Below are 14,600 nucleotides of genomic sequence, written 5' to 3' on the forward strand. Positions count from 1 at the left end.
CTATTCTGTCTTTAGAAAATCATTGTAAATTGTACAATGATGATTATAAGATAAAATTAATATTCTTAGACTACTTAATGATCTAGTTTCAAATGAAGTAAACGATAACATATTTCGAATTCTGTATAATTAGAAAATTGATTTGTAGTGAAGAGTGGTCAGAATAGTCAAACAGTGAAACAGGGGAAACTTAAATAAAAATCTGGTATTGATTGGTCAAACCAAAAATTCTGAAAATTTTATGGATGGAAGATATATAAGTCTATTTTCAGGAAAAATTAACGGTACTTTATTTGGAGTTTCTTATCTCCAGTTATAAATGATTTAGTGAATGTTGCTCAGGAAAACAGCTTGTAGTGAATTTGTGATTTTGTTGCAAACATGGTTAAAACTAGTTAATGAGATACTTTTCGTGTTCTTATGATCTTATTTGTGATTTCAATATTTGGTTTTAATTGAGTTCGGATTCAAGTGAGGTGAATTTGCTAAATATGCATTATGTTCATGGATACTTGGCCGAAATGGCAATTACCTAGGAATGATTTCTTGAAAATTTGAAATAATCGAGCTATAAGTAAATTAATTGTTTGCATTGGTTAAAACTTACTAAGCATTGAAGCTTACTCCGTGTTCTCTTTTCCATTCCTTATAGGTTTATCCTTTAGTTCGAGTTGGAAGAGCCAGAGATATCATCACACTATCGAGTCATTTTATGAGTTGAGAAGATGGTATATCATCATGATTTAAGGCATGTATAGGATAGACTATAGGTAGAATGATATTTTGTCTTTGTATACATTATAGCCATGCGATGATGGCTCGCTTATTTTGTTTAGAGAAGCCTTATAATTGAACTAATGTGTTGAAATGTTTTAGTTATAACTTGATAGTAGTTAATTTGTTATTAGATATTCGGTTATGTTTTGATAGTTAGTCATTTTGGAAATTTATAAGAGCTCTTATGAAAAATCAATGAGACAGGTTGCATTATTGATAATTTATGTCTGGTAAATATCTTTGACCTTATAGAAGTTTTGTTCAGTCAAGTAATACCTCATAACCTTATTCCAGCAATGGATACGGGTTAGGAGTGTTACATTTAGTGGTATCAGAGCTATGGTTTATTCGATTCTCGAACTAGCCTAGCGTATGTGAGTCTAGCTATACATGCCATATTACTACTCGTGATAGTGTGACATCTCCCGGCTCTAACGAAATTGTTTTGTAAGACAGATATGCTTTCCAACCGAGCTAATTCTGATAGTACAGAATGTTATACTCAGACGTTTGAGTGAAAATGTGTTGGTGATGAGTTGAAACTCAAAAAAGGTATGAATCAGAATGCATGATATTCTGCTATTGATAAATATTATAATTATATGAGTATATGAGTTGTGATGTTGGGTAAATGATGGTTGTGTGAATATTTTGACTTAGAATTTATGATTTGATTTAGCGTATGAGCTATGTGTTAAGTACCAAGTGATCATAAGTAAATGATTGCTAGATGTTTGAGAATGCGGAATTAGTAATGAACTATTCGTTCATAATAGTATGTGTGATGTGCATGCTTACGTAAGTGTTAAAATTGTTGGCTTTACAACCCTCACCCCCTCATCGGTAAAGCATTGTAATGAGATCCGTGCTATATGGATTAAATACGCTTACGAGTGTGAAAATTACAGAGTTTCGTGGTTGAAAGATTAGTATTGTGATCATATAAGAGAATGAGTCCGCAAGTGAAGACAGTAACAGAAAAGATATTGGATCATGTTGAAGACCATTCGTTATATGCCAATTCACTGTTAAAGAAGAAGTTGAATTCGATGAGATGAAAGTATTCAGGTATGATGTCTAAAGAACGTATTAACTGGAAGTTTTTCTAAATTGATTCCTGTTAGTAATGGGATATTGTGAAATCAGTGATGATAGAATTAGACAGTAGGATAATGTTTGAATTGAAATGATAGCTGAGTGCAGTGGTTATAGTCGGGTAGTTACTACGTTTTCTTCTTGGCAAATGATTATAGTCTTCGGGGTTCTGAGCGAGAATCTTTATGTGTTTTACGATCGACAATCATGTGATTAATCTTATCAGCAAATTTGTGAGGCTAAGAGGTCTGTCAGTGAATTACAAGTTAAAAAGGGTACAACGTAAATTGATTTCTGATTTAGAATTTCAGATTGGAACCGACAATCATTCATTGTGTCGAGATAGAGTTCGTGTATTGAGAAATCCAGAGATTTTACAACAATTGTGACATCTAGCACAGTGGTGATTATCTTTCCGTACGGGGACTACTAAAAGAGTACCAGTTTTTATTGTTCAAATGGAGACACGAGGATTATATTGTGTTACTAAAATAAACTACTGTGAGCTTTGGGTATGGAGTTACTTTGTCACACTGTGTTCTAGAACTTGAAAGCAACCGAGAAAGACATTTATTATTGGTTAAGTTTCCGTATAATAATAATGGCTATGAGATGAATGTTAAGATAGCATTGTATGAGAGAGGTATGGTTGCAATTACTGAACTTTGTTGTATTGAATTGAATTTTGATAAAAGAATTTCGGGGTTGATGTGATTGGAAAGAGTGAGGGGAAATAAAAGTAATTCGTGACCGTCTAAAAGCAGTTTCAGATTGGCAGAAAATATATGTGGGCTTGATGTGCAAAAGCATTGAATTTTCGATTAGAAAATTGAGTATTTGTGAAAGTATTATAGTGGGAGTAGAATTTTTCGATTTAGCTATAAAGAGAAGTTGAGTTCGCAATTCATCGGATTGAATGAGATTATTAGTAGAACTTGGGAAGACCTGTAATGTGTTTCTTATATATATGATGTGACGATACAAATAAGATCCTTTATCTATAGTATCTCTTACAGAAGTAGAAACTCAGCTTGTTATGATGTATAGGAAAGAGCAGATCATAATCTTAGCTCATGAGATTGAAAAGTTGAGAAATCTGAGGCTAGGTGAGAAATTGATGAGCCTTGTGAAAGTAAATCTAATTTATTTCCTGGTAAGATCTTCGAGGACGAAAATCCCTAAGGGGGAGAGTTGTAACAACCCGTTTTTAGGGTTAATCAGAATAGTGGTTTCGGGGCCACTAAATCCGATGAGTAGGTTTGTAAATATTATATTTAATATTTATGAGTTAATTGTGAGTTTAAAAAAGGTTTTTGATATTGTGATTTTTGTTTTATAAGCAATTTATTAAGCTCAAGTGGTATGACCCTGCTGGAAATGTATCCGGGTTAAAGTCCCGCAGGCTTTGTGCTGATAATATAATTTCGGGTTTTATACCTAGTGGGCCAAGTGCCGATGAATTTGATAAAAGTATACAATTATAAGATCCTACACTAAGTTGACAAATTGAAAGTGCATTACATATTAAGTTGGCCAGGTATGTATCATGTACTCGTATGCGATTTTGATTTGAATTAAATTATAAATATATAAAGTGATGCATCTATGAATAAGTGTTATGACTATAAATGTGATTGTGATATATTCGGTAAATATGTGAAGTTATGTGAAGTGATTCTATGTTTATATTCAAATATAAACACTTGGTCCTTGTGGAAAGGTTTGTGGAAGTATATGATTTTATTTTTAGGTGATTACGATCTTGGAAAATTAAATGTGAATATGATATTGTATTTCATTCGTTTCAATTGAACTAAAGCTGATAGTGAAGCATTTTAATGCCTATGTTATATGAGTTCGATCTTGAATGACATGATATACATGTTCAGATAATTTGAATGCAAGGAATGTGTGAAAGAGCAAATTTGTAATAAATCTGCTTGGGACAGCAACTGTAGCGTGATTTTGGAAAATCACCATAAATTGTGGAAATTGAATTAGAAGCTGAATAAATTATGAAATTAAAGGTTAATGAGTCTAGTTTCTTATAAAATAAACATGTAAGCAAAAGAATTTTAGATAATGAGATATTTGAAGTCGAGTGAGACAGAGTCAAAATGACTTTGAAATCCCCTGTTCTATCTTTAGAAAATCATTGTAAATTGTACAATGATGATTATAAGATAAAATTTATATTCTTAGACTCCTTAATGAGTGTAGTTTCAAATGAAGTAAACGGTAACATATTTTGAATTCTGTGTAATGAGAAAATTGATTTGTAGTGAAGAGTGGTCAGAATAGTCAACTAGTGAAATAGGGGAAACTTAAATAAAAATCTGGTATTGATTGGTCAAACTAAAAATTCTGAAAATTTTATGGATGGAAGATATATAAGTCTATTTTCAGAAAAAATTAACGGAACTTTATTTGGAGTTTCTTATCTCCAGTTATAAATAATTTAGTGACTGTTGCTCAGGAAAACAGCTTGTAGTGAATTTGTGATTTTGTTGCAAACATGGTTAAAACTAGTTAATGAGATACTTTTCGAGTTCTTATGATCTTATTTGTGATTTCAATATTTGGTTTTAATTGAGTTCGGATTCAAGTGAGGTGAATTTGCTAAATATGCATTATGTTCATGGATACTTGGCCGAAATGGCAATTACCTAGGAATGATTTCTTGAAAATTTGAAATAATCGAGCTATAAGTAAATTAATTGTTTGCATTGCTTAAAACTTACTAAGCATTGAAGCTTACTCCGTGTTCTCTTTTCCATTCCTTATAGGTTTATCCTTTAGTTCAAGTTGGAAGAGCCGAAGATATCATCACACTATCGAGTCATTATGTGAGTTGAGAAGATGGTATATCATCATGATTTAAGGCATGTATAGGATAGACTATAGGTAGAATGATATTTTGTCTTTGTATACATTATAGCCATGCGAAGATGGCTCGCTTATTTTGTTTAGAGAAGCCTTATAATTGAACTAATGTGTTGAAATGTTTTAGTTATAACTTGATAGTAGTTAATTTGTTATTAGATATTCGGTTATGTTTTGATAGTTAGTCATTTTGGAAATTTATAAGAGCTCTTATGAAAAATCAATGAGACAGGTTGCATTGTTGATAATTTATGTCTGGTAAATATCTTTGAGCTTATAGAATTTTTGTTCAGTCAAGTAATACCTCATAACCAACGGATACGGGTTAGGAGTGTTACACACCTTCCTCCAAATGATGTGCATAAAGACGTTGCTTCATATGCAACTTGCTGGTTAGAGTTTTCGACATACATTTCTGTTCCAGCCTCTTCCATAATGCAGTGGTGGTCTTCTCCTTCATCACATCCTACAAAATTTTGTTAGACAAATACAGATGTAACTGTGTTAAGGCCTTTCCATCCTTACGCTTTTTCTCTTCCTCCGTCAACATTGAAGTCATCTTATCTATCCTTAGCAGTGCTTCCTCTAAGTCTATCTGCATAAGAACTGCCTACATCTTTATCTACCACAATACAATCCAACAGCAGAATTTCATACTTCTAAAACATCATTATTGTGATTGAGATGAAAAACTCGAAAGGTCAAATACCAATTTGTGAAAAATAGAACGTTGATAATGAAAATGTACTGCAAAGAAAAGAGAAAGAAAAATAAAAAACACAGATTTTTATGTGGAAACTTTTTCGGAAAAAAACCTCGGGCGGAGGAAAAGATAATTCACTATGTCAAATTTAAATGATTTCAAGAGGAATAGACTATGTCTATTTATAGGCTTGTAAAACCATATTCTAATAGGAGTGTAGTAAGATTGAATCACCTTATTCTAATCAATATCAAATAGATGAAGTTTAATACGGTTTAAAAACCTTATTCTAAAACAAAATAAAAGAAGTATAGTTGTATATGGATTTTACTTTTATTTTATTTTATCATTATATTTTATTTTAATAAGGATTCGGGTCACTCAATTCTAAAAAAATGATCAAATCTCCCCTTATCATCATGCCATAAAAAAATATAAGATAAATAATCACAAATAACTCATAACTAAAAGATGTTCAAAGATGTTTAACATATCAACACTGCCTATATAATGGCATAAATTAACTTCTTAGAAAAACATAGCAATAAAAACCATAAGTAGCAACCACACCAAGCTCTTTGCCAATCATCAACATCACATACAGAAACCCTTTTTGTTAAAAGGAAAAAGTTGTTTCACTCACCATGGTTTTTTTTCTTAATGTCACAAATCAGTTCAAACAAACTTCCTTTCTTGCCAACAAGTTTTTGAATCTCAATAGTGACAGAATCAACTTCCCCTTTTAGGATTTCGAAGAGCTGACTCTTTTGGGCAGCCTTCACAGAGGGATATGATGCCTCTTCTATCTAAACATCAACACTAGTAAAGGCTGTATGAGAGGGATCATTGACAGAATTTGTGAAAAAATAATTTTTTTTAATTTTTAAAGAATGTCATGTATTTATAAATCATTTAGGATTGAAATTGGAAATTAAAAACCTTGCATGTTTTTTAAAAATGTTGAGTGGGAGAAAACCCCTAAACAAGACGTACGACCTCCATCAATGGTCTCTTATGATAACATGACAATTTAACGACCCCACAGTAGGATTGCCATGTGGATCTCATTGAGGAGATTTCTTGAAAGTAAGAAAAATTATCTTGTAATTGTATGATAGTTGGTCGACCCTGTTCTAAGTATTATCATGCGATATAACAATAAGTTTTTTCTTTAAATAGGACAACGAGCCACAGTTTGTCACTGGGTGAGATTATCCCATGATGACTAATTTGTGGTACATGATGTGATAAGTTTTAGGTTGATGGTTATACACTCAAGAACTTCTAGTTAAGTATCTTTCCACAAAGCTCTACTTAATGTTTGTAGGATATCTAAAAGGAACAAAGGGTGATTTGTTTTATAACCTGAAAGAGAAAACTATTATAGTGTCAACTCATGCTACTTTTCTTGAAGAAAGTTACATGAATGACTTCAAACCTCAGAGTAAAGAGGTACACGAGGAACTTTCGGGAACTATACAAAACCCTATAGAAATGGTTCAAGAACCAACTCCTAATAGTAGACCTGCAAATGATCAACAACATAGGGGTAAATTAAAGAAATATGTCATTTTTCTATAAAATTTAAGAAGCTAGGCTGTTTTTTTCACCAATACATCTTTCTTTTCGAGAGATAAATTGAAAACGAGTCTTGCAGGGCGCGTCTTCACTGAAAACGTGTCCTACTGGCACATTTTCATTGTCGTTTTAGTGAAAACGTGTTCCACAAAGGCGCTCTTTCAACCACGTCAACTGAAAACGCGCCTTATTGGACATGTTTTCACTAAAAATTGATAACTCAACTCTTTTGGTTAGATGGTTAAATATTAGGGTTTTTATCCTTGAGTTTCAGGTTCAATTCATCTTTTACACACATTTGTATTTTTTTTTATTTCATGTTGTTTCAAGCTTTTTATATTTTTAACATATAATCTCTTTTGGTTAGATGGTTATATAACTGTAGTTTCATCATTAAATCCCAAGTTTAATTCCTTTTATAAGCATTTTAATTGTATTTTTTAGTTCATGTTCTTTCAAGCTTTTTTTCTTTCAATTTTTAATTAATGTTTATAATTAATAAATATATTATTTTCAAGTTTGTCTAATTAATAACTCTTTTATTTATAAAATCAGATAATAAATATATAATTATTTTTTAAAAATATCAACTAATTCTTTTGATATATTTTTCTTTATATAAAATATTTATATATCAAATATTTATTTTCTCCACCTATATTTTGGATTTGGTGATTTCTAATATGGATTGAAAAGTAAATATTACACATATAAATATTATATTTACTAAAAATAATTATATTTGCAATATTATTTGATTTTATAAATAAAAGATTTATTAATTAAAAAGATGAATTAAAAAAAGACTTGAAAACAATATATTTATTAATTATAAACATTAATTAAAAAAAAAGCTTGAAACAACATGAAATAAAAATTACATATTAAAATGCTTATAAAAAGATTTGAACCTAAGACTCAAAGATGAAAGCACAATTATCTAACCATCTAACCAAAGAGCTAATGTGTTAAAAATATTAATTAAAAAAAAACTTGAAACAACATGAAATAAAAATAGAAATGTGAGTAGTAGAGGAATCCAACATAGGACTAAAAAACAAAGCACTAACATTTAATCATCTAACTAAAGGAGCTAAATTGCTAGTTTTAAATGAAAACGCATCTTGTAGGGCATGTTTTTAGCTGGCGTGATTGAAAGTGCAACTTTCAGGACGCATTTTCACTTATAAGATAGTGAAAACGCGCCCTGTAGGACACGTTTTTTATCATGATTTTCGTGACAGGTTTTCAATATTTATAATGAATCGTTCTTGAAACTAACTATTATCACGATGTAGGCAAGTGTACCTATCGAACAATAGTATAGTTTTAGCAAGACCGGATTGTCGAACCCAAAGGAACTAAAAGTACTAGTAATGACTGTCTTTTTATTATCTAGCCTAAAAATAAGGAGGTTTGTTTTAACTAACTAATTAACTAAACTAAGAATTCATAGAAAATAGAATTGGGGAATTACTTTTGGGAAACGATTGAATTAAGACAATACCTAAGGAAAAATCCACCTAGACTTCACTTGTTATTCTCACTCCAAATTAGACGATTTATTCATTTAACTTGTTCTATAGATATCCCTAAGTTATGTTATTATCCCTATTCAAGACTAATAACGTCTAATCCCTAGATTGAATAGTTGATACTTTTCTCTAATTAACACCCTAGGGTTGCATTAACTCGATCTATGGATACCCTTATTAGGTTTCACCCTAATCCGGTAAAATATTGTCACCCTATCTCTAGGCGCGCAATCAACTCCGTTTAATTATGACAATTGTACTCTTAGACAGGGTCTATTCCTCATCTGAATAAGATCTTATCTTGAATCAGTATCCTGGGATATCAAAACAAGAATTAAGAACACATGATTAAGAACAAGCCAAATATTTATCATACAATTCAGAAAATAATAACAAGATTCGTCTTAGGTTTCATTCCCCTTAGGTATTTAGGGGATTCAGTTCATAACTAAAAAGGAAAACATCTCAGAAGAATAATGAATACAAAACATAAAGAAAACGCAAAACTCCTGAAGGAAAATTGAGGAGAGATCTTCAGTCTTGATGGTGAATCCGGCTTCTAAGATGGATCAATTGGCTTCCTTTGAGCAGTTCCCTGCCTCCTTCTCTCTGTCTGTCCCTTTCTTCATCCTCTAGGGTGTATTTATAGGCTTTGGAATGCCTAAGAACCCTCGAAATTAGCCTTTTCTGAATTGGAATCAACTTGGGCTCAACAGGGACACTCCCGTGTGCGATTACTTCAGGTCGTGCTCGAACCTGTTAGAATGGCACGGGCGTGTCTTCTACCCATGTGAGTCATGCTTCGATTCTGCCAAATTGACATTGCCGTGTGGTCTGCCCATGTGAGGAAGTCCAGGCCATGTTTATTTCGTACTTTGGCCCATTTTCTCCATTTTTGCCATGTTTCTCGTTCCTTTCGCTCTCCTATGCTCTCCTAAGTATAAAACATGAAATTAAGGCATTGGGAGCATCGAATTCACCAATTCTAAGGAAAAATCATCCATAAAATGTGTTAAGCATGGGGTAAAAATATGTATAAATTACGGTTTATCAGTTTTCAAGGAAGACACGCCTTATAGGATGCATTTTCAATGAAGACACGCCCTATAGGATGCATTTTCAATTTCTCTATCCAAAAACAAATTATAATGGTAAATTTTTTAAAAAAAAATAGCTTCATTTTTTAATTTTTATAAAAAATGACACATTTTTTTAATTTACCCTCAAGATAGGGTGCTTCATCGTAGTGGGAGGGTCTCTCGTAGGCCTAAGTTCTTCCAATTTGGCGAAAGTGTTTTTAACACTAAGTTTGCCGAAACGGAAGATGATGACCCACTCACATATGATGAAGTGATGCAGAGTGTTGAATCCAAGCTTTGGGAAATAACTATGAAAGCTGAGATGGATTCTATGGACTCCAACTCAGTGTGCGAACTTGTAGACTTATCGGAAGGGATAAAACCCGTAGGGCATGTAATATCTCGAGATCAGACTTGGAAGTTTTGGCATTGCAAGTAAGGGTTCACCAGTACTTCGGCAAATTAGGGAGCTCGCCAAAGGGGGTGTAACACCCCTAACCCGTATCCATCGCCGGACTAGGGTAAAGGAGTATTACCGAACATATCAAAACATCTAGCATTCATTACACAATCATCATAACACCATAGATCATACATAAATATCAAGTCCCTTGTATTAGATCAACGAGACCTTAAACATGCTTTAGAAAGGGGTTGGGACTAAACTGAGCACATACAATTTTTCTCAGAAACTTAACAAAATTTTTAAAGTTTCACAAGTCACACGCCCATGTGAACAGGCCGTGTGCCTCACACGGCTTTAGCCATGCCCGTGTGTCTAAACCGTGGAAAAACAGGGTATACAGTCTAAACCGTGCAAAAATAGTGGATACATACTGACTTAACCACACGACCACAAGACACGACTGTGTGCCTTGGCCGTGGTCGAAATTGACTTAGGTCACACGGCCAACCGCATGCCTATGTGTCTAGCCTAAGTACCCTTCAAAACTGCCACACATGCCTATGTACCAAGGATGTGTGCCTTGCACGGCCACCAGACACGCCCGTGTATCTAGGCCGTGCTCGAGACTAACTTGAATAGCTAAATCACAACAGACACACAATAGAGACACACGCTCGTGTGGGGTGAAATTAGGCTTGGTTTAAGCCACATTTTCGACCTACCTCAATGACAACACAACCACAACATTTTTGTATCATTTATAAGAAACCAAATCAACCATTTCATACATATTGCATAACATCCAAATACCATCCAATTCACTACTCAATTCCACAACCTAAATATACCAAAATCACTAAAACTCACATAAGTTTCAAAAGTATAATCTCATATCTTATCACCTATTTCATACCACAAAACTTGTCAATTCAACATCCCATATTTAAACCATCACATGGACATTATAAACATCACATTTCTTACTTATCAAACATACCGATTAGACCAACTTAAGAAACCATACATACCAATATTTACAGGTCAAGTCTCATGGCTAATCACAACACAAAACATACCAAAATGACACTAGCCTATACATGCCATATACCATATATACAACTCTCAAAATGATACACAAATAGATGTCCGATAGTGTGAATGAGTCGCTGGCGATCCTCGGATCTGAGCTAGATTTATAACACTGTAAAACAGATAACATTTCACACAGTATGCTTTGAAGCTTAGAAAGTTCGTACTAAATATAATCTACAATTTATATAATACAAAACATCATCTAATAAACACTTAGTAGTTCTCAAATCATCCATCAATTTTATTCCATCACAATTAATATGTTCATACTAATTCATCAACCTTTGTACACACAGTATCTTTGATAAACCATAAATTATACATATTTTTATCCCATGTTTAATGCATTTTATGGATGATTTCTCATTAGAATTAGTGAATTCGATGCTCCTAATGCTTTACTTTGATATTTTATACTTAGGAGAGCATAGGAGAGCGAAAGGAATGAGAAACGGGCCAAAAAACAGAGAAAATGGGCCAAAGTACGAAATCAACACGGCTTGGACCTCCTCACACGAGCAGACCACACGGCGTTGTCAAATTGGCAGACTCGAACACGGCCTGAAGTAATCGAGCACAGGCATGTCTCTGCTGAACCCAAGTTAAGTCCAATTCGGAAAAGGCCACTTTTGAGGGTTTCTAGGCATTCCAAAGCCTATAAATACACACTAGAGGAGGAGGAAAAGAGAGACGGGGAAGAGGGGTAAGGAATTACCCTAAAGAAGCCGATTGATCCATCTCAGAAGCCGGATTCATCATCAAGATTGAAGATCTCTCCTTAATTTCCCTTCACGAGTTTTGGGTTTTCTTTATGTTTTGTATTCTTTATTCTTCTGAGATGTTTTCTTATTTAGTTATGAACTAAATCCCCTAAATACCTAAGGGGAATGAAACCTAAGACAAATCTTGTTATTATTTTCTGAATCGTATGATAAATATTTAACTTGTTCTTAAAAATGTGTTCTTAATTCTTGTTTTGATATCCCAGGATACTAATTCAAGACACGCTCTTATTCAGAGGAGGAATAGACCCTGTCTAAGAGTACATTTGCCATAATTAAGCAGAGTTGATTGCGCGCCTAGAAATAGGGTGACAAGATTTTGCCAGATTAGGGTGAAACCTAATAAGGGGATCCATAGATCGAGTTAATGCAACCCTAGAGTGTTAATTAGAGAAAAGTCTCGGTTATTCAATCTAGGGATAAGACATTATTAGTCTTGAATAGGGATAATAACATAACTTAGGGATCTCTACGGAACAGGTTGAATGAATAAATCGTCCGATTTAGAGCCAGAATAACAAGTAAAGTCTTGGTGGATTTTTCCTTAGGTATTGCCTCAAGTCAATCGATTTTCCCAAAAGTAATTCCCCAATTCTTTTCTCTGTGCGTTCTTAGTTTAAATAATTAGTTAATTAAAACAAACCCTTTTTATTCTTAGGCTAGATAATAAAAAGATAGTTATTACTAGTACTTTTAGTTTCTTTGGGTACGAAATCCCAATCTTGCCGTTACTATACTATTGTTCGATAGGTGCGCTTCCCTTTTCGTCGTGATAATAGTTAGTCTAGGTTTGATCTTCATTATAAATATTTATTACTTGTTACGAATCACGCGATCAAGTTTTTGGCGTCGTTGTCGAGGAATTGAAATATTAGGAACACTAATTTTTTATTACTTTAGCCATTTATTTTTCTTGCAACTTTATTTTATTTTCTTATTTATTAATTTACTTATTCTTTCTCTTGGTAGGTTTTTTATAGTTTATGACTAGAAGAAACCCGTCAGGACCATTACTTTTTGATGAAGAAATAGGCCTCATAGTTCGCAAAAATCAAAGAGAGATAAGGCGCAGCTTACGATATACAGAGAACAAGCAAGAAGACGAAACTCAACCACCAACAGAAGAGATGGCTGAAAACCAAGACAATCAGCTGCCTCCTGCAATTGCAGCTAATCAAAATCCTGCTCCACGTACTATGTATGACTATGCTAAACCCTCTTTAACAGGAACTGAATCTAGTATAGTTAGACCTGCTATTGCTGCGAATAATTTCGAACTAAAACCTAACACTATTCAGATGATACAGCAGTTTGTTCAGTTTGATGGCTTACAGGATGAAGATCCCAACAGTCACTTAGCAAATTTCCTGGAATTTTGCGTTTCTGATGATGTCATTCGTCTTCGATTATTTCCCTTTTCACTGAGAAACAAAGCTAAATAGTGGTTGAACTCGTTATCACGAGGGTCTATCACTACTTGGGAACAAATGACCGAGAAATTTTTACTAAAATATTTTTCTCCGGCTAAAACAGCTAAATTGCATAACGATATCTCTTCTTTTATGCAGATGGATTTAGAAACACTTTACGATGCATGGGAGAGATACAAGAACTTACTGAGATGGTGCCCTCACCATGGGTTCCCGCTTTGGCTGCAAGTTCAAACATTCTACAATGGTGTAAATCCCTCGACAAGACAAATGACTGACGTAGCTGCTGGTGGAACCATCAACAATAAAACACCAAAAGATGCCTATGAATTTATAGAGGAGATGTCACTGAATAACTATCAGTGGCAAGTTATGAGGATAAAGCCAACGAAACAGTCAGCATTCATAACATCGACTCAGTCACCATGCTCTCAAATCAGGTAGAACTTCTCAATAAAAAGATCGATAGTTTTCTTGGTTCTATGCAGGTACATCCAGTAACGAGGTGTGGAGGAGGTGTACATACAGAATACTAATCCTTCAATCCTACAACTGAAGAAGAACAAGTCAACTATATGGGTAACAATAACTTTAGATCTCAAAATAACCCATACATATAATGCAGATTGGAGGAACCACCCAAATTTCTCCTAGGGTGGTCAAGGAAATCAAAAGCCACAAAAATCCTCAGGATTTTCAACAGCCACCTTATCAACAAAAGAAGAAATCGAACCTTGAGGAGATGCTCTCAAAATTTATATCAATGTCAGAAACCCGTTTCCAAAATACCGAGGCAGCACTTAAGAATCAACAAGCATCGATCCAAGGACTCGAAACTCAGATAGGCCAGCTGTCCAAACTAATCTCTGAACGACCACAAGGTAGCCTACCAATTAATACTAAACCTAATCCGAGGGAACACCTCAATGCAATTAGCACTCAAGATAAAGAAGGATTCATTACACCTGAGCCAGAATTACAGCAAGATAACACGATGAACAAAGGACGAGAAGAGGTAAAAAATAATGATCCCAAACAGGTAAGTACAAATCATGAACCTCGTGTGCCATATCCTAAAGCGATGACGAAAGATAGAACATAAGAGCAATTTGGTAAGTTTGTCAAACTCTTAAAGAAATTACATATTAACTTACCCTTTATTGAAGTTCTTTCGCAGATGCCAAACTCAGCAAAATTCTTAAAGGAACTTTTGAGGAATAAAAGGAAATTAGATGCTATA

General features: G+C 33.7%; 1 non-coding gene across 1 annotated transcript; it reads right to left on the reverse strand.

Annotated features, from left to right (window-relative positions):
* Positions 1-13,466: 13,466 nt before the first annotated feature.
* Positions 13,467-13,572, reverse strand: LOC121205875 (small nucleolar RNA R71). Its single transcript, XR_005900948.1, has one exon. It is a non-coding gene; the product is annotated as a small nucleolar RNA R71 (small nucleolar RNA).
* Between the last annotated feature and the right edge of the window lie 1,028 nt (positions 13,573-14,600).

The sequence above is a fragment of the Gossypium hirsutum genome, chromosome A08 (genome assembly GCF_007990345.1).
Source record: "Gossypium hirsutum isolate 1008001.06 chromosome A08, Gossypium_hirsutum_v2.1, whole genome shotgun sequence".
Lineage (NCBI taxonomy): Eukaryota > Viridiplantae > Streptophyta > Magnoliopsida > Malvales > Malvaceae > Gossypium > Gossypium hirsutum.